At 46.7% G+C, this 21,381-nt stretch overlaps 1 protein-coding gene across 2 annotated transcripts in view; it reads right to left on the reverse strand.

Annotated features, from left to right (window-relative positions):
• TMEM132B (transmembrane protein 132B) overlaps nt 1-21,381 on the reverse strand; it is a 363,463-nt gene that overhangs the window by 84,409 nt on the left and 257,673 nt on the right. The window lies entirely within an intron of this gene.

Here is a 21,381-nt window from a genome sequence, read left to right on the forward strand (position 1 = left end):
CACTAATGAGGCTTACACACTGCAGCTCCTGGAAGAATGGCAAAAAGGGCAAGATTGTCATTAAAAAAAAAGAACACTCTCGTCTCCGTTACATTCCTGACAGATTTAATTAACAAAAATGTTGCGATAGCTGAAATTTCTTCCCTGTTTTACAAATAATGCCCTTTTGATGAGGGCTTCAGTTCGAATTACTGCCCTCTCAAGCGGCGCCACACAACCAGAATGCTAAGCTGATTGGCAATAAAACTACAGTAAGTGGTCCAAAGGGAAGGAAGAGAAATATTATAAACACAATGGAAGCCAATTGTTGGCTAATCGTTAAGAAGGACAAGTTTATGCGTCATTCCATGAGTTTTCTCCTTTGGGTGGGCCTTGGCATTCAGGGATCTGGCTAGAACTCTCATTTTTAAAGAAGAAGATATTCAGAATGCAAGTGGGGGGGGTGGCGTGCCGAGATGCTCTGCCACAACAGGAAGTCCCCACACCCAAAAATCTAGCAAATGAGGGAGAAGGCTTTTCCCTAGCTGCCCAGACATAAAATATATGCAAGCAATGGCATTTGCAGATATTTTCCAGATTGTTTATTAAAGCCTGAAACTTAAATGTATTTATTTATTACATTTATTGTTAGGTTTCCAAGGGGTTGCTTGAGAGCAAGCAGGCAAATACCTCCCTGCTCGGCTGTGAAGCCTTGCTTTTGATGCAAAATAAACTTTATCTGTCCAGAGCGCCACTCTCCCGTGGCTGGCTCATTCACTGGCAGAGTCCGTGAGTGGGCGGGGCTTAAACTTTCCCCAGCAAAGTAATTTCTTGATGCCCAGTCTGCGCCTCCCCTCTCAGCGCGAAACCTTACTGCACAAGGAGGGCGTAGGTAACAGTGGACCTCTCCCCTCCCTGCTTTGCCCAGGCAAGGTGTCCTGGCAACGCCTCGCCTCCTCCAAACCCTGCAGCTCCTCTCCACTGTAGGTGTGGTTACTCTCCCCCGCTGAGGTGGAGCTGCTTTCCACGATCTTTGGGGGCTCTCCCTCCTGAACCGATGGCAGTTCCCTGACATTTATATATCACCTTTTTCTCCAAGTATCTCAAGGTGGTGTACATGGTTCTCCCTGTCCTCATTTAAATCTCCACAACAACCCTGCGAGGTGGGTTAGACAGAGAGACAGTGACTTGTCCAAGATCACTCATGGGCAAGCGGGGATCTGAAGTCGAGTCTCCCAGGTCCTAGTCTGACACACTCTAACCACCTCACCACACTGAGTTATTCTGGTACAGTGGGAAACTGTGGCAACCCATCCGTTCCCCAATTTTGTGTCACTTTTATTTCCCCTGATCCTGTTCACTGGGTTTGTTTCCCTTGGGAAATGATGCATCGATGCAATTCCTGGCTTCTTTCTCTGGCCTCAGGTACATGCACAGGTGATTCCAGACAATCAGGAATCACCAGTTGAACTTTATAGCATCGTGCTGCTATGCAGCCAATCAGGAATTCAGTGATGATGTTAGGGACTGATCTATCTGCATGGGTAGGCAAACTAAGGCCTGGGGGCCGGATCCGGCCAATCGCCTTCTAAATCCAGCCCGCGGACAGTCCGGGAATCAGCGTGTTTTTACATGAGTAGAACGTGTCCTTTTTATATAAAATGCATCTCTGGGTTATTTGTGGGGCGTAGGAATTCATTCAATTTTTTTTCAGGCAGCCCTGTTCAGGGAAGTTTTTAATGTGTGATATTTTAGTGTATTTTTGGTTTCTATGGAAGCCGCCCAGAGTGGCTGGGGAAATCCAGCCAGATGGGCGGGGTACAAATAATAAATTATTATTATTATTATTATTATTATTATTATTATTATTATTATTATTATTATTATTAGTCTGGCCCACCACAAGGTCTGAGGGACAGTGGACCAGCCCCCTGCTGAAAAAGTTTGCTGACCCCTGATCTAGAGAGACAGATATGCAGTTTTACTTTGCAAGTCAGAACTCACTACAGCAAATCACCCAGAGATTCACAAGTAGATGTGAATCTACCCCCCACACACAAACACACATTACCCAGCACCAGGTATTCTAATGGTACTGTAATAAGTAATAAGTAACAACAGTAACATGTCTTTGCCGTTTCATTTGTGATGGCTTGTTCCCCCATTTGTGTTGCCACTTAACGCTGCCATCCTGGAGACTGACCTGCACATGTGCAGTGGAGGATGAACCACTAGGACCAAGGGGACACGGCCCCACCAACCTCAGCCCCCTAACCACCAACATGCCTTCATACAATCAGTTTCCTTCTCCTTAGCCTCAGTGTTGCCCTTAGCAGGGAGGAGGATGGAAACGAAACAAGAATTGCTTGACTCTGCCTATCATTGGCTCAACCTCTACCTGCTGTTAAGTCTCCCTGACCTTTGACCCACTGGTTCCAGAGGGCACCAGTCACTACTGCAATACTCAGATGCACACCTAGAGAATACTTGGCTTGACAGTAGTACTTGTGAAATGCATCTAGTGAGCTTAGTAGACCACAAGTTAATCATGAATCAACAGTATGATGCAGCAGCAGAAAAAAGGCTAACACAGAAGTATAGTGTGCAGATCAAGGGAAGCAATAGTACTACTCTATTCTACACCTGGAGTCCTGTGTCCAATTCTGGGCACCACAATTTAAGAAGGGTGTGGACAAGCTGGAATGTATGCAGAGGAGGGCAAGCAGGATGATAAAGGGTCTGGAAACTAAGCCTTACGAGGAACAGTTGAAGGAGCTGGGTATGTTTAGCTAGCCTGGAAAAGAGGAGACTGAGGAGAGATAGGATAGACTGAGAGGAGATATATTAAGGGCTGTCACATGGAAGAGGAAGCATGCTTGTTTTCTCCTGTTCTGGAGGGTAAGACTTGAGGCAATGGCTTCAAGTTACAAGAAAGGAGATTCCAACTAAACAGTAAGAGTTGTTCGGCAGTGGAACAGACTCCTATGAGAGGTGGTGGACTCTCCTTCCTTGGACGTTTTAAAGCAGAGGTTAAATGGTCATGTCATTGATGCTTTAGCTGAGAGTCCTGCATTGCAGGGGGTTGGACTAGACGACCCTTAGGACCCCTTCCAGCTCTAAGATTCTATTCTTCTATTCTTCTATGACCAAGATGATCAAGGGTCTCGAAACCGAGCCTTATGAGGAATGGCTGAGGGAGCTAGGTATGTTTAGCTTGAAAAGGAGGAGACTGGGAGATGCAACAATAGGGCAGGAACCTTTCTACATATGTGGTGGGAATGCAAAGAGATAGTGGGATTCTGGGAAAATATCTATAATGAACTGAAAAAGATGTTTAGATTTTCATTTGGGGGGAAACCAGAATCCTTTCTCCTAGGTATCATGTCACAGGAAATAAAAAGAATGGCCAGACCAATATTTATGTATGCAACTACGGTGGCAAGGTTATTGATTGCCAAAAATTGGAAAAGCAGCAGCGTCCCAACTAAAACAGACTGGTTATCTAAAATGATGGAATATTTCCATCTTGCCAAACTAACAGGGAGGATAAGAGGAGATATGGTACAAAAAGTGAATAAGGATGGGCTATCTTTAAGGAATACATCAAAATTTATGTGGAAAAAGTAGAATTTCTGTTTGTTTGTTTTTTAAAAGATATTTATTAGAATTTTACAAAATGAAAAAAGAAAAAAGAAAAATACAAAGTAAAAATAGATAAAAAACAATTCCATCTTTCCATCACTTTCTTTCATTTGCTTATTTCCCGGACCTCCTCACACCTCCCTTTTTGTATTCCAGTTCAATTTGTTAGTTCAGGAAATCCTTCCCCTCTTTGTTTATCCTAATCTTTAATCTTAAAATAATGTGTAACATTAAATTTTTGACTGTTAATAACCCATTTTTTTCATAGGAAAAAGTAGAATTTCTGACAGATATTGTGTGAATCCAGAAAATGATTAGAGTGAAAGGAGAGTAAAGTTAAGACAGAAGAAGAGATTAAAGAAATAATGAAATGCGTTTAAGCTAGTTGAAAAAAATAAAGTAGCGTAACAAGAACAGCTGGAAGCCAAGTCACTTGGTGGGTGTCTGTGTGGGGTAGGTGTGTAGGTATGTTGATATGTATAGTATAGGTAGGTATTATATAGAGTAATGTAGGTATGTTTTATGTTATGAAAATAAAGTAGTGTGTTGTGTACGTGTATTGTGTAAATGTATATGTATGTGTTTTATATGTTAATAAATTAAAATTAAAATTAAAAAAGAATATAAAAGAAAAAGAGGAGACTGGGTGGAAATATGATAGCTCTCTGAAGGGCTATCACATGAAAAAGAGAACAAGCTTGTTCTTTTGCTGCTCCAGAAGGTAGGACCTGAACCAATGGATTGAAATGACAAGAAAGCAGATTCTGACTAAACATTAGGAAGAGCTTTCTGATGGTAAGGTCTGTTTGAGAGTGGAATGGGCTATCTTGGAAGCTGGTGGGTTGTCCTTTGTTAGAGGCTTCTAAATAGAGGTTGGGTGGCCATCTGCAATTGATTCCTTAGCTGTGATTCCTGCATTGCAGGAGATTGGACTAGATGACTCTTGGGTTAACTCTTCCAACTGCACAATGATACATGTGTGAACCCAACTTTCAGGTGCACTTCTGTCCAAGGCACTCCTTCCACTGCCTTGTAAACAAGTCGCCTGAGCTCCCTGCTCCCATCAAGAGACAAAAAAGGAAAGCTGTACATTTGGAATGAGGAGTATGACAGCAGAGTGCCAGCTTTGCGGAGACAAAGATGCCACGGGGCTCCATCGCTCCAGCATCCCATTGCCCTCCCTGCTAATTTCTCTCTAAAGACATGGGAAGCATGGATGGAAGGGCGTCGTTAGCCTGCTTGGCGATGAGTAACAGCTTTTTACTTGGGAGATCTTCTTGCTGTGAAATTAGTGTCACAGATAAGTGGTTGCTCTGCGGCAGAGATGGAAACGTCTGCATTTCTGATCTTCATGCACAACATGCCCCCCACACACATCCCAGCACTTTGGCTAGGAAATTTACACAGATAGCACAGCCAGATGTCATGGGCTCACAAAGGCACTGTGAAATACAACCTGCCCAGCAGTACAGCTATTATAAGTGCCAATTTTTATTGCACTTTATGGAAACCTTGGCTTCCCTCCTTCCATTTTTCTGTGTTCAGTTTGCACATGGCTCCAAAGTCGTGCATTTTTATCCTGATACACTATACCAAGGGTGGTCCAGACACCAAATATGGCCAGACCTCTCTATAGGGCCCCCAGGACTGCCCTCGGGCAAAACCGGCTACTCAGACACATCCCCTCTCCCCAGTCCGAAATCCTTACCATCCCTATTCTGAATCTTCTTTGTGTGTGTTTTGCTTGGCTGGGAGGTTTCCTTGAATGCTGATGATCCCTCTTGCTGACCTGGGTGTAGGGTGGAGAGGGGTGTGTGAGAGTTTGTAACTGTCCTGGCTCCCACCCTAAAACACTCACACAAAGGCTCTCTATTGCAAGTTAGAAACAGACCTTTATTCAGGCTCAGTATAGGCTCAGCAGCACAAACCATGCTCAGGAGTCATGACTCAGGAGTTCAGGAGCAGAGAAAGGAGTTCAGAGCTGAACAAAAGCAACTAAGATGTCCCAAGAAGTTTCCATACCCCACCCACCAAGCTTTTAAAGGTGAGGTGTGGCATTCCCACTCGTAAGACTCTCTCGCCTTGTGAAAATTTTGGGACTTTAAACATGCACTCCTTGGGGGAGCGGTCTGTTCCCATCTTAAAAGGTGGCACCTGGTTCTAGGCAACAAGGCTGCACCCTGCTGTTCAGGCTCCTGTTCAGTCACTGCTGCCTTTGGTTCTCCCTCCAAACTCAGTTCCAAACTCTCCAAAGCTTTTACTGAGGGTATTCACTTGTCAGGAAAGGAGGGTGGGGTGGGGAGAGAACAGACATCCCTGCTCCCTCTCCCTAAGAGATGGAAGTCAGGGTGGAAAGCAAAGGTTCCTCCCACTCCGCCAACTCTGGTTCCCACCATTCAGGTGGGGAAAATGCATTGTCTCAACCACTTTTGCAGCTGGTCCCCCACACAGTCAGGGACCCTGAAATATACTCAGAGCTGAGTGTTGATTTCATGCTCTTTATTTCAGCTCATGGTAAACAGTAAGTGAGTACTTTCCCAAAAAACAATGGGTCCCATGTGATTGGCTGATTCAACTCCTCTCCTAGAGCCTGATTGGACTGTTCCTGCAGGCCAAACAGGTTGCTGATTCACTTCTTCCTGGAGCCGGATTGGGCGGCTCCTGCAGACCAATCAGGTTGCTGACTCACTTCCTCCTGGAGCCTGATTTGGCTGCTCCTGCAGGCCAATCAGGTTGCTGATTTACTTCCTCCTGGAGCCGGATTGGGCGGCTCCTGCAGACCAATCAGGTTGCTGTCTTCTAGAATCCTACTTGCCTATTGTTCTAGGATCCAAGCTCAGTACATAACAGATCCTCTTTCAGCTGTCATCCAGAGAAGACATTCCCCTAGCCCAGGGGTCTGCAACCTTTAAGACAAAAAGAGCCACTTGGACCCGTTTCCGAAGAAAAAAAACTGGGAGCCGCAAAACTCGTCATTATAAAAATAACTTTTTTGTCACTTTTTTATTATTTCTTTGTTTGACCCCTCAGAATTACTCCTCCTCATAGAAATAAACGTTAAACTAACAAGTTACCTTTTTTGTGTGTGTGTTCTTCACTCCCCTTCAAAACAGTGACCAGCGTACATGCCCCTTACAATGTAGCGGGCGGGCGGGAAGGTGACGTCGGGACAGTGCGTGACTAACGCACACACCGCCCCCATGCGACGTCACAGCCAGTACAGCGCCCGCCACAGTGGGGAGTGTCGGGGCGCACAATGCGCCTCCTCCCCTCACTAGTATCCACGCCGGAGCTGCGGCAAAGGTGTAAGAGAGCCACATGCGGCTCTGGAGCTGCGGGTTGCTGACCCCTGCCCTAGGGTGTATGTGTGTGTGTGTGTGTGTGTGTGAGAGAGAGAGAGAGAGAGAGAGAGAGAGAGAGAGAGAGAGAGAGAAGAGATGGGGTGGAATGGCCTCTCCAGCAGTACAGAGGAAAGACCTTTGTCTCCTCTCCAAATTTTCCATCCCTAATTTTCACTACAAGTTTCTCTGTAACTAAGAATCAGGGCCCAAGCTTGCATTTCCCTCCTTCCTCCCAAACCCTTTTCCTTTCGTGTTGTATCTTTTAAATCGTGAGCCTGAGGACAGAGACTGTCTTCTCCCTAATATCTGTAATCCTGTTTGGGAGGGGTTTGCTTCCAACTGAAGAGTGGAATAAAAATGCTTAACCACCACCGCAACAGCTACTACTACTTCATCGCAAAGGTGGCATTCAAACTGGGTAATTCCTGATTCACAGCCTGGTCCTGTTGAGATGGTGTTGAGAGAATATTGGCTTGGAACTCCAGCGAGCATGTTGCCAGCCCAATTGTTTGCTGACAGTAGAAAACACACCCACACCCCCTTTCACACATTACAAAACTCCCGGGGGGGGGGCAGGGGCACTGAGCGAGATGACAGGATGAGTGACCCAAGCCGGCCAAAAAATGGCACGGAAAATCCATCCTTTGTTGATCAGGCAACACAGTACAGTTCTGCCAAAACAAGCCCTGATGGATGCGCGCTGGCTGATTTCTCAAGCACTTTATAAATATTAATGGCAATGATAGAGCCTCTCAAAATTTGTCATGTCACATCGCTCTTAGAAAAACGCTCCGAGTGCAACTTCGATCAGGTGGTGGTTGTTTTTCCCACCAAACAATTGCAAACTCTATTTTGTAAGGTTATCCTCACCCAAGATTCTTTCCCCCCCCCTCCACACCCCAAAAGAAAAGAAATGCAAGGTATGGGGTGTTCATAGGCTAGCTTTTCATAAATGTAAAGGTGCTGTAATAGAACCACCAGGGCTGGCTCTACCATGAGCTTTGCTGAGCCATTGACTCAGGTGGCAGATCAGGAAGGGCAGCAGACAGAGGCCTGAGACCAGAGGAGGCTGGTCACTAGGGCAAGGTGAGTACCCTGACTTGGTTGGCTGGTTGGAGGATAGAGAGGGGCCATAGAAACTAACCCATATTACAAAGGTAACATCCCAGCTGGTGGATTGTCCTCCCATCTGGAAAGGGGAGGTTGCACAGAGCAGGGATGGAGATCCTGTTGTCCTCCAGATGTTGCTGGACTGCAACTTGAATCATCCCTGACCCTATGCCATGCGGGCTGAAACTGATGATAGCTGGAGTCCGATTAAGATCTGGAGGGCCACAGGTTCCCAGCTTCTGCATCTATCCGTCTGATGGGAGTGGTATCTACCCCCCAGCTGTCAATCATCTGACATCACAATGGCATCAGGTGAAAGGTGCTTTGAAGTCCCAAAGTCAGGACTGCAAAGCACCTTGAAAGGCATCACTAAAATGAAGGGTTTTCCTTCACTTTAGCAGACAATCTCAGTGTGCACACACACTAATCCTGAATCAGGAATGGGTTTGCATCAAAAGCCCTGCTCAGACAGTGGGGTAGGGGGACTTTGTCTTAGCAGGAAATATCAATGCAACCCACACCCTAACTCCTGAACTGAGGGCAATGGTTTCATGGGCCAACTTGGATCCCCTTGGCAGGGCAGGTTTGGCCCACAGCCCAGAGGTTCCCCACCCCTGATGCAGCTCTATAGTTCAAAACATCTTTGGCATCTCTTGCAGGAGTAGGCTTCAGGATTCTTGAACTGTGGGCACGGAACAAGGCTCACATTCCCATAGGGGGTTGCCCCTGCTTCTAAAACTGAGGCTTGCATTCTGATTCCCCAATACGCCTCGAGTTGGCAGTACCTGAAAGTGCTTTGTCCAATCCTGTCCAAATATGCTTAAAGTGATGCACTCAGCAATTTCCTCCTCTCAAGCTTGAGTTAAAGGACTCGGTGCTTTTTAAAAGCCATTTTTCCTGGGTGTTCCTTGTCAGCATTTCAGCCATCAGGCAACTGGGGACACCATTATTCAATCCCCCATTTAAAAGAAACCTTATTGGAATACACACACACAGACACACACACCTGTGGTTCTAAGCGATTCACAACATTAGTCAACTGTTAATCAATGGAAAGGTTGTTCTCTTAGGGTGAAAGCATGGTTTTTAAAGGCAGAGATTAAATGTGGCCACATATACAAAAAGAAAGAAAAAATAGCACATGAACACACATCAATCTCAGGGGCTGACTAGGTTGGTGAGATACTGATGGATAGCTTTTGAGAAACACTTTAAAGATGATGACAGACTGAAAATTACAGTCCTATTGTCATACAAGGAAGAATTGTGGAGAGGAAGGGATGGAATCCCACCATGTGCTGCAATTTAAGAACAAAGTGCTTTCAATTCTCCTGATAAAGCAAAGGTGGGAAATCTGTGGCCCTTCAAATGCTGCTAGACTCCAACTCCCACCATCCCTGATCACTGATCCTGCCATCTGGGCTGCTGGGAGTCCAACATCACCTGGAGGGCAACAAGTTCTACACCCCAAGAAAGCAGGTGATCCGCTGGACCATGGTCTGGATTGGTTCCCCTAGGGGATTTTTCTCGTAAGATAAAGGTGGGAAACTGGTGGCCATCCAGATGTTTGCTGGATTGCAACTGCCATCACCCCTGACAATTGCCTCTGTTGGCTGGGGCTGATGGGATTCGGAGTCCAGCATCACATTGAGGACCACAGCTTCCACTTCCCTGAGAAAGGGGATGGTCAGCTGGAACATAAACCAATGGGAATTAGAGTCCAGCAACACCAACCTCTCCCCACCACCACCACATTCCCCCCACCTTGCCACGGAGTGCCCTTACCTGCTGCCCACCACCACACACACACACGTCTGTGTGCATGCACATACACAAACACACACCCCACACACACAAACATGTTCTTCCCAAAGTGATGCCAGAGGAACAGGTGAGTGCCGCATCTTTTGGTTCCACATTATTTTGGTTCCCAGGCGAGTGCGGCGCCAGCTTCTGGAAGTACATTGGCAGCCATGGCAGAGGCAGCAGAGGCAGTGGCCGCAGCAGTAGAGGCCACAGTGGAGGCAGAGGAGATGGACGCGGAGGCAGATGGAGCCGAAATGGGACACCCGTGATTGGCATCAGAAGCCTGGGTGGCTTCTGTAAATCTTTGAGGGTGTCCCACTCAAAGCAGGGCAGTTGCGTGATATGGTGTATGTTGTCATCTGTCTGTCTCGGGAGACAATGGAGGAGTGTACCTTGGCAGGTGAAGTCAAACTGTTGGAAGGTTACAGTACCTGCTGTGACTGTAGAGACCAATATGGGAGAGACATGTTTTGTTGCAGCCGGGGCAGATGAAGGTGTCTGGCTGTGCTGCGGCAGGTGCCAAGGAAGGTGGTGGCCTCTCCTTCATTTGAATTTTTTAAGCAGAAACCAGATGGCCAACCTATTAGGGATGTCAAAGCAGCAGATTCCCTATACTGGCTAGGGATTGGACCAGATGTCCTTTGAGGTCCCATCCAAACCTATGGTTCTAGTTCGGATACATTTCCACCAAGTTCAGCTAGCCTTCCCAATCCCCACCACGGCCACCTTACCCCTGAAGTTAAAAAAAAGGAAGAAGATTTTCCGCCTTTAACATTCTGCACTTGAAAACACTCCATGTGTGCCGGAAACTCTGACAACTCACTAATCTGTCCTGAACACATCTTGTTTGGCAATTATATGGTAATGAACCCTTTCTCCTCGGTTCTTTCCATTCCTGAATGATTCATGCTCCGCTTTTCGGTTCTAAAAGCGCCGTTTTGAAGCTTTCCCCCAAATTCCACAATAATGTATCTGTTAAGCCAGAAAAAAACTCATGAAGATTTGCAGCTTTTTGAGTTCACCTAACTCCCCCACCCCAACACAGCAGTTCCCTGTGTGAGTTGTTTGGGATTGATTTAACAACTTCAAAACAAAAAAAGTACGCAAACAGTGCCTACTAGCATAGGAGACAGATTATCATTGTAGTCAATGGGATAATTGCTAGGCCACAAAATTAGGATTCCCATTGGAATTGATCACACCCAAGGCCACACGCTAAAGAATATACAGGAAGCACTTCAAGCATGAAATGATGGGTGATTGTGTGCATTCCGTGGCTGGCGGCTAACATGCTGTTGTTAACACTTCGGTGGCTAACTTTATTGTTCTGGTTGTTCCGTTGAGTTCCTTGTTAGGACTCAAAGTTACAAAAGGCCTTGAACCAGTGGATAGTGTTGTGCCAAGAACTCCTCCCACATTTATTTATCCTCTTACCATTCTCCATTAATTACTAGGGGGTGGGGGGTGGAACTGAATTCTAGAATTATCAAAAGGGAGAGAGAATTTTAGAGAAATTTCCCAGGATCAGGTGCAGGGTTTTGTTGTGGTGTTTTTGCTTCCTTTCAAGCTGGCCAAGTTTCCTCCCTTTCATTCCACAAATTATCACTGATGGACTGCACTCTGCACACCTCCCTCAGCCTGCACTTTCTGAAAAACCTCCTGACAGCCTCTCCTGGGCTTACATGCAAGCGCAGAATTAACTAATTTAGGAGCAGCAAAATAAGCAGGGCCCAGAATCTCTCCGACCTCTTCATAGATCACCGCCTTGTTGTGGCGAAGGGGCTTGACTAAGGAGCTATGAGCTATGCCATACAGGGCCACCCAAGAAGGACAGGTCATAAGCCAAGAATTTAGACTAAATGTGATCCACCTGGAGAAATATGACTAAGACGACTAAACAACAAACAGAATCTCTCTGAAGCAAGGTCAAGAAGCAAACACGAGGGTATTCACTGACCAGCTAGGTAGGCAGGGATTCAAAAACCAGGGAGCTGGTGCAAAAGAATCAGTCTTGCGCTCTGTGCCTGGAACAAAAGACTTTGAAACCTGAGACCCACCTAGAGGACTGTTATGTACTGAGCTGAATCCTAGATCAATAGGATCCAGAATGCAGCAATCTGATTGGTCCACAGGAGCCACCCAATCCAGCTCCAGGTGGAAGTGAATCAGTGACCTGATTGGCCTGATTGGGGGGGCTCGGTTAAGCCCCCACCCCACTTAATCGATTACATAACACGGTGCTTGCACACCACTTGATTGGCAATGCCCATCAACTTTGGGGTCCCCCAACCCCCTCAAATATTTTATTGGGGGGATGAAGCCCCCTCAGCCCCTAGAAGCTGGATCCTATGCCTTGGGGAGCTCCAGGTGGCTTTCTGAAGAGGATTCCTCCAGTGGGGGCATGGCACCGGGTATGCAACCTGCTTTCCTGCAAGCTGTTGGTTTTCTTGAAAGCCCTTCTGAAGCTGTGCCTGACTGTCACGAGCACGTTGGTTGTGCTCATTTAGACAGCAAGGGCCATTGGGTGCCAACTGTTTAGGGGACAATTTCCTGGCACAACATCCCAAGCGCCAGATGAAAATGTCAGTTGCCACACGCCCAGGGAACTTTTTTTTCCTTGGCAGCAAAATGTCTCTCATAATTGATTCTTTTCAACATCTGGTGTGCAGATCAACATGGGCGGCTAACAGTCCAAGAATGGAAGGGCGATTCATTTTCATTGCGACTTAATAAAATAAGCAAGTGAGGCGGGGGACGCGGGGTGTCAGAAACACTTTAAAAAATAGTTATTCCTCCACTCATCTTAACGGGAAAGGGAGCAGTTGGGTGCAGTATGGATTATTACTTAGCCAAAGGACTTGTCTTTCAGCATCACAGGGAAGATAATTAAATGTGTAGATAATAAGCCCAATTTCCAGTCCTAGGAACTCATAAAGGATGCCAGGTTCTCTCTCCCCCATTGATATCCGTGCTCAGAATGTGTCGTCCTATTGCTCGTTTTGTGAATAGAAACCCGGCGGAACAAATGTCTCATTGCATGGGTCAGTGGGCCTGCAGGACACTAACACAGCACTGTTCATAAGGCACTGTTGCACATGCCTTCCCTTTTAACAATCTTGGCACAAACTTCTTTCTGCAGTGCATTCTGGGAAACTAAAGACCCATGCATCTTGGTAGCTGTCCAACAAGACGCATTTTCCACAATGTGCTCCTTCTGCGGTAGTTTGTCCTTCTTTGGTCCTCACCCTGCACTCAGCTCTCAACTGGCGCTCCTAGAAGTTGTCAGCATGTGACAGTGGCCACACCCTGGGAATGGCTTCGGCTGGGCAACTAAAGCAGGAGAGGGTAGCCGATGGGTCTCAAACCCTCAGTGAGTTAGGGGACTTCCCTTGCATGTGAAGACAAGCTTCAATGGGTCGAGCGGAAGAGACCAAGAGTGGGTCCAATGGTCAAAAAGGCGATTTCTGTATGTGCCGCAGAGAAAGTGAGGGGCAAATGGAGCTCGTTCTCCATCTAGGAGAAGGAAAACTCTGATTCTTAACCTTCACTGCTTTATGAGATACCTTTGGGAGAAGAAAAGGCTCCGGAGTAAACAATACACTAATCCGGAGTGGAGTCCCAAGGTGGTTGGATGGCGTCTTGTACACCTCCTTCCAGCAACTCCTGCAGCCAAGCTGGTGACAAACATATTGCTCTACTTTCCTTTGGACCTCATCAGTGAGGCAAAGAGGGGAGTCTTGACATCTGGGCAGCCCAGGACCTCCAGACACATTGCCCAGGCTTGCGCCCTGGAGAGGTCAATTCCATGCTGCTAATGCAGCAGTTTGACTTCATCCCCTGAAGCTCACTCCATTGTCTCTCGAGACAGATGGATACCAACAATTAATTCAGTGGAAGCTGGTCCATAAGGACAAAGCAGGCTCTTCCCCACCAAACCCTGCTGCCTTCTTACTTACAACTAACCAGGGGTTTAGCTTTGCCTATACCTGGCTTTGGCTCCACCTGCTTTTGGCTCCGCCTCTACCTACTGTTGGCCTCCCTGCCTTCCTCCTCACCAGTCCCAATGGAAACTGGTCTCTACTGTATAGGAGCCTGCAAGCTTGCCTTTAAGGCAGAGGCAGCAAACCCAAGGCCCTCCTTGCCCCACACTCAAAAACTTCTGTTATTATTTACAGTGGTACCTCGCAAGACAAATGCCTCGCAAGACGAAAAACTCGCAAGACGAAAGAGTTTTTTGTTTTTTGAGATGCTTCGCAAGACGAATTTCCCTATGGGCTTGCTTCGCAAGACGAAAACGTCTTGCAAGTTTGTTTCCTTTTTCTTAAAACTGTTAATACCCAGGGTGCATTGCTTGAAGAGGTGCAGTTGCCATGCTTCGCAAGACAAAAAATTCGCAAGGCGAAAAAACTCGCAGAACGAATTAATTTCGTCTTGCGAGGCACCACTGTATTTAAACTCTTTGTGGCGCCTCAAAAAAATTGCAGATGTTGCCACTGAAGGAGAATGTGGCAATCCCATTCTAAGTTTGCTTGATGCAAAAACCAGGGTCCAATGAGAGATGCAGTTCATCCCTCTGCTAAGACAGGTTGCCATTCTTACCAAATCCATTTTGTCTTCCCTCGGAATTCCTCAGGTGTTCTGCCTGAGGGTGAATAGCAAGAGTCACTTTGAATTTCGCTTGAGGCAAAAGCAGAGCAGTAGACAATTGGCAGTAGACCAGGTTACCAGTCCTTCTTGTTTAACAATAGGGACAACAAAAGCTTTTTCTTCACACCTCCACCCAGCCTGGCCTCCAAATTGCAGGCCCAATACAAGCATATAAAGCCCTAAACAGCTTGGGGTCTCCCAAGTAACTAAATGAGTGCCTTTCCCAGCACCCACCATCTCAAAATCTGATCAGCTGGTGAGGCCTTCTTGGTGGTGTCACTGCTGGAAGCTCCCTGGTTTGCATTGATCCATGACAAGGTCTTTTCAGTGGCAGTTCCCCATTTGTGGAATACCCTCACTGGTGAGGTGTGTCTGCCTCCATCATTATAAACTTTCAGGAGGAATTTGGAAACATTCCTGTTTGCCCAGGCATCTGATAGTTGAAAGACACTGTTTCTGGCAACCCTGAGATCAGTGAATGAGAGAATGTTTTAAACTGTTTTTAGAAGGGTTTGTTTAAAGGAAAAAAAGGTTTTATTATGGATATATTCGCTGCCCTGAGCTCCTTTGGGAGAAAGAGTGGAATCTAAAAATTGAAAGAGGAGGAGGATGGAAAAGAAGAAGAGGGAGGGAGAGAGGGATGGGGAGATTAGTTACCTACAGTAACTGTGCATTTATATATGAAGGCTATTCCAGAGTATGGTTCACAGGATGCAACAGGTAAATGGTTCCACCCTCCAAAACATCTGGTTCTACCACCACTCAGCCACTATTTTGCATCTGTTACAATCATCTCCTTCCCTGATTTCCCTTTAGAGGCTGTACAGAAGAAGGGCTGAGTTTGCAGCTTATGTGTTGAAGACTGGAGGCTAAACATTGCTTGCAAAGGATTAGTGGCCTAAGATGTATGTCTTTCAAATGTTGCAATGGAAAGATCCCACAGGCTTGTAGGCGAGTTTGGTTCCTCAATGCTAGTTGGTGGTGGGGTGGAATTGGTGAAGTAAAGGAGAGCCCTCTTGTAATGGGGAAAATAGGAGAGCAATCTCACCAAGGACAGATGGACAGGCTGAATATTTAAAAGCGATTTAAGGTTCGCCTTGGCCTGTGTGATGGGTGGATATCAGGGTTCCAAGAAATAAACAAAAATAGACCCAAGAAGTCTGTTCACAACTGCTCTACATCACACATGTTTAGCAACACAACTGTGTCATATTCACACTTTACATTTCTAGGTGTCCACACTCTTCTGAAAAGACTCCAGTTTGCAGTCCAGGCTTCTTCTTTAAGTTTATGTTATGTAAGATGCAGTGTCCCCCCGGCAATAGCAGCAACAGAATAGAACCGGCTGAAACAATATTACCCATCTTCACCATGAGAATGAAACCCTCAGCGACCCAGATTGTATCCAAGCAACCAGGAACTTTGCCAGTATGATGAACAAGACTTGCTACACATTTCCCCCTTATTCTTTTTGGGAAGACTGTTTTCATAAGAAGGCTAACGCACAGGGGAAACCAGTATTGAAAAGAAGAATATTTATCTTTCTGCTGCTGTTGTCTAGAGTTGGAACAGACAACTTTTGGAAGAAACACAACCATAATCCTTCTCCTCATTTGACCCTTAACCTTTTACTTCTCAACTGAACCATATTGAGCCTTTATATATAGTATAGCAAATTTATTGACAACTGTCATTGCCCTATGCCTGTGAGAGCAAGTTTCATAGCTTAACTATATGCTGCACAATGAAGGACTTTCTTCTTTCTGTCCTGAATCTCCCAACATTCAGATTCAGCAGGCTGTAAGAGGCTGGAACAGACCAATATCATGCTAATCTGACTCAGCAGAAGACACACACTTATTTAATTCAGCTCTTTATTCAGAACCATGAGGACTAGCGTTTACTTCATCTTTGGGAGAAGGTTCATAACTCAGCGATGGAGTACATGCTTTGCATGTAAAAGGCCCCAGGCTGAATCTCTGGCATCTCCACTAAACACCAAAGCAATATATAATTTGCTGCATGTGTGGGATGAAGTGGGAGTCGGAATTCAGGCAACATGCAGGACTTGCACATCTCTAGACTGAATGCACTGAACTATGAAATTCTGGGAGGGTACCTGCCAAATCTCTTCTGAGAAAGGATTTCACAGCATGGATCTGCTGGCACTAAATCAGGCATCCCCAAACTCGGCCCTCCAGCTGTTTTGGGACTACAACTCCCATCATCCCTAGCTAACAGGACCAGTGGTCAGGGATGATGGGAACTGTACTCCCAAAACAGTTGAAGGGCCGAGTTTGGGGACTAAATGCTCACCTTCTAGTTGAAGGTAGTCTTCTGAAATGCAGAGGACGGGGGGGACAACTAGCAGCACTCCTCCAGATGATGACTGAGCTGGGATTTAAGGGCTCAGGTGGTCCTGAAGGTATCCGGACCCCAAGTTGTTTAGGACTTTGTATAGTAATACAAGAACCTTGAACCTAGCTCAGTAGTAGACGGGCAACCCGTGTAGGAATAAGGCTGCTAGACATTTTCTAGAGCTTTCAGGGTCTATGAAAGATTACAGAGCCACCCAGAGCTTATCGCGCAAGAGCAGAAGATGTGATGTTCTCCCAATTGCTTTTCTCTCACCCTTCCTCTTGTCCCTTTTGCTGGAGATAAGCTACACTCCACAGAACATGACGTGATTTACAGCTACAAAATAAACTATCCTCATTGTCACCATCTGATATAAGGGGCCAATTTTTAACTCAGTTAATGTGAGCATTTGGCAGATTGCCAGTGGGGGGAGGATTTTGGACTGAAGCCAAAATTAGCCTTACTCAGAGTAGACACATTGAAAATAATGGACATGATGAACTCAGTCCCATTAATTTTAATGGGTTTACTGTAGTCTACCTTAGACCACATTCACACCATACATTTAAAGCATTAAGATACCACTTTAAACAGCCACGGTTTCCCCCAGAGGATTCTGGGAACTGTAGTTTGCTTAGGGTGCTGAGAGTTGTTGGGAGATTCCTATAGCCTTCACTGAGCTATAGTTCCCAAATTGATTTAACAATCAATCCTTCCTCTCAGGGAACTCTGAAAATTGTAGCTCTGTGAGGGTAATAATAATAATCATCAGCAGCAGCAGCAGCAGCAGCAGCAACACCACCACTTTGAATTGTGCTTAGAAACATAATAGGAGCCAATGTAGGTCTTTCAGGACCGGTATTATATGGTCTTGGCGGCCGCTCCCAGTCACCAGTCTAGCTGCCGCATTCTGGATTAGTTGTAGTTTCCGAGTCACCATCAAAGATAGCCCCATGTAGAGCACATTGCAGCAGTCCAAGCAGGAGATAACCAGCACATATACCACTCTAGTGAGACAGTCTGTGGGCAGGTAGGGTCTCAGCCTGCATACCAGATGGAGCTGGTAGACAGCTGCCCTGGACACAGAACTGACCTGTGCCTCCATGGACAGCTGTGAGTCCAAAATGACTCCCAGGCTGTGCACCTGGTCCTTCAAGGGCACAGTTGCCCCATTCAGGACCAGGGCGTCCTCCATACCTGCCCACCCTCTGTCCCCCCGCCAAACAGTACTTCTACATTGTCAGGATTCAATCTCAATTTGTTAGCCGTCATCCATCCTCCAACCACCTCCAGACCCTCTCACAGGACATTCACCACTGTCACTGGTTCTGATTTAGATGAGAGGTAGAGTGGGCGACACTTCTTAACAACTCCCAGCATCTTCAACAAACTACAGCTCCCAGCGTGGTCATCTGCCTCTGAATACAAGTTGCTGAGAATCACAACTGGGAAGAGTGCTGGTGCACTCAGGTCCTAATTGCAGGCTTCCAACAGGCACCTGGCTGGCCAGGGTGAGAACAGAGTTCTGGACTGGGAGGCATTTGGTCTCATCCAGCAGGACTCTTCTTATGTTCTCATGGTGCAGTGATATTCTCTTCCTGCTCTGGTGGGTTGCAGCCCAGGCTCCATGCCTGTTATGCTAACAAACACTCCAGGTTGGCAAACATGAGGAAAGATATGCAAACACAAGATGTTGCTCCTCACCAGGGCTGTCTCGCTCAACTTCTCATTGCCTAAGGCTACCAACTCAAGCAGGCTTGTGAGCAGAAGGAACTGAGCCATATCTAGGATGCAGCAATTTGTCAAGAAACATGAGAACTAATTGAGAAGTGAAGCCTTATTCAGGTGTAGCAAACTTCAGGCCTGGGGGCCAGTGGCAGCCCCCAGAGTGAATGGGGGCACTGCACAGCCAACCTTGGCCTGTTCTCAGCCAGTCCCCATCTGCCGGTCTTCTTGCCTAGCAACTGGTCCAGAGGGTAGCTCTGGCTGTCACCTTCCTTCTTCCTTAGACCCAAAGTTGTCTTCATCAAACTCAACAGGAAGGAGGATGGAGATAAAATTAGTTGACTGTCTGGCATTGGCTTTTGCTCCACCTACTGTTGGCCTCCTGGCCTTCTGCCCTACCATTGCCAATGGGCACCGGTCACCACTGCTGGAGGCTGGATGCAGCCCTCCAAGCCCCTAGTTCTTGAGACCTGCTCCAGCTACACACCCTCACCCCAGTCCATCCACCCCCCAACTGCATCAACCTTGCTTTGCACCATCCTTGACTCTATCTGCTTAGCTGGAATATTTTCTTGAACTTAGATAATGCCTCTCATTTGCCTGAATGGGAACTTTCAGCCTAAACTACCTCTCAAGGTTGTTGTGAGAATGCTAGGGAGAGAGGGAGAGTCATGTATGCCACCTTGAGCTCCTTCAGGAAAAGGAGGGATACTTTATTTGATAATGAATTAATTAGCTGATGTGGCAAATAAATCCTGTGTGTTATCATTCCTCCCCAAGGACGTGCTCTAGGGGAGCTGGCTTCAGGCACCCCACCCATTGGCAGAACAACTCTGTGTTACAAAGATGGCTGCAAACATGACATGAAGGCTGGCGACACCAACCCTGCTATGTGGGACGACCACAGTGCCTGGAGACAGGAAGTCAGGTTGTGCATCCATAACAGTGATCAGAGGAGGAATGAATGCTGGGCCTGGGAGAAGCATAGATAGAAGAAACACCATGGTGCATCTGCAGCAGCACAACCAGATGCCTTCATCTGCCCCGACTGCAACAAAACATGTCTTTCCTGTGTCGGTGTCTACAGCCACGGCGGGCGCTGCAACCTTCCAGCAGTTTGAATTCACTCCCAGAAGTGCACTCATCTCCATTGTCTCCCAAGACAGATGGATGCCAACAGCAGCAGCAAAATCTTTCTTCTTCCTCCCCAATGAGGTCATCCCAATGGTTTCATTGAATTCTGAGGCTGTCTGACTTTTAAAAGAGATGATCCCAGCTCAAAGATCCTTAACAGAGCTATCACCATCAGAGGGGTCCATCACAGCATCAGGGCTTACTGGGACTTACTCTGAATTGTAACTGAGCCCAACTCCGAGAATGACGCAAGTTCCCTAGCTGTGTCAAGAGGACAAGAGACATTTTAAAAGGAACACTGAAAAATAGCTGTAGATTTTCCGGTTTGGGAGCCCAGAAACTTTGAGCAAAAGCCAACATCAAAGAGAGAAGCCAGGGTCTACCATACCATATATTAGCTTGAGATGAGAATGTCTGTGAACATGTGCATTTTGCCCCCTCTTGGCACAAAGAAAATACAAAGCCAGACTCTGCCGCTACCTGACATTAGCTCTAGCTCCACCTCCTGTATGGGCTCCCTGCCTTCTACCTTACCAGTCCCAGTGGGCATCATAGAATCATAGGGTTCGAAGGGACCATGAGGATCATCTAGTCCACCCCCTGCAATGCAGGATCTTTTGCCCAACATGGGGCTCGGACCCATGACCCTGAGATTAGAAGTCCCATGCCCTACTGACTGAGGTATGACTCATATTAGTGGGTGAACAATCCAAAACTGGGTGAATTCTGCTTCACAGCATCAGTCACCACAACTTGAGTCCGGCCCCCATGAAGAACTGAGATGGGTCTGTCCATCCTTAAAAATAGGGTAAAGGACCCCTGACAGTTAAGTCCAGTCACGAACAACTCTGGGGTTGCGGCGCTCATCTTGCTTTACAGGCCGAGGGAGCCAGCGTTTGTCCGCAGTTTTTCCGGGTCGTGTGCCCAGCGTGACTAAGCCGCTTCTGGCAAAACCAGAGCAGCGCATGGAAACACAGTTTACCTTCCCACTGGAGTGGTACCTATTTATCTACTTGCACTTTGACATGCTTTCGAACTGCTAGGTTGGCAGGAGCTGGGACTGAGCAACGGGAGCTCACTCCGTCAAGAGGATTCGAACCGCTGACCTTCAGATCGGCAAGCCCTAGGCTCAGTGGTTTAGACCACAGCGCCAACTGTGTCCCTCTGCCCATCCTTGCTTCAGAGGAATAAATACCAGGGGAACAAACTGCAGGCACCTTGCTTATGGAAGCATCCAGCTGACTATTCTGGATAACAGGATGTTGGTCTGATCCCATGGGATCTTTTTTACATGTACATATGGGACAGGGGCTAAAATGGAAGTCCATTTTGGGTCCACCAAGACCTTTGAAATTACTTCTTTTATTAAAAACACCACAAGACTGTGATGGAAGACTAGCAAATGCAAAGGTCTGGGAAGTGGAGAGAATTCAGGCCTTCCCCACCATTGGTTCACTTTGTTTGGTTTAGATATAAAGTTTCCAGCATGAGCCAGCTAATTAATTTAAATGAAAATGCTACAGCTAATTGTAGCCTATCACCGCTGTGTGGATGCATGGAGATTCCAGTAACACAATGGAAGGCAACAGCTCCAGAGGAGCGATTATCATGTACTGGGCCCATAATCCTCAAAAGGGGT

The sequence above is a fragment of the Podarcis raffonei genome, chromosome 16 (genome assembly GCF_027172205.1).
Source record: "Podarcis raffonei isolate rPodRaf1 chromosome 16, rPodRaf1.pri, whole genome shotgun sequence".
In the NCBI taxonomy this organism is placed as follows: domain Eukaryota; kingdom Metazoa; phylum Chordata; class Lepidosauria; order Squamata; family Lacertidae; genus Podarcis; species Podarcis raffonei.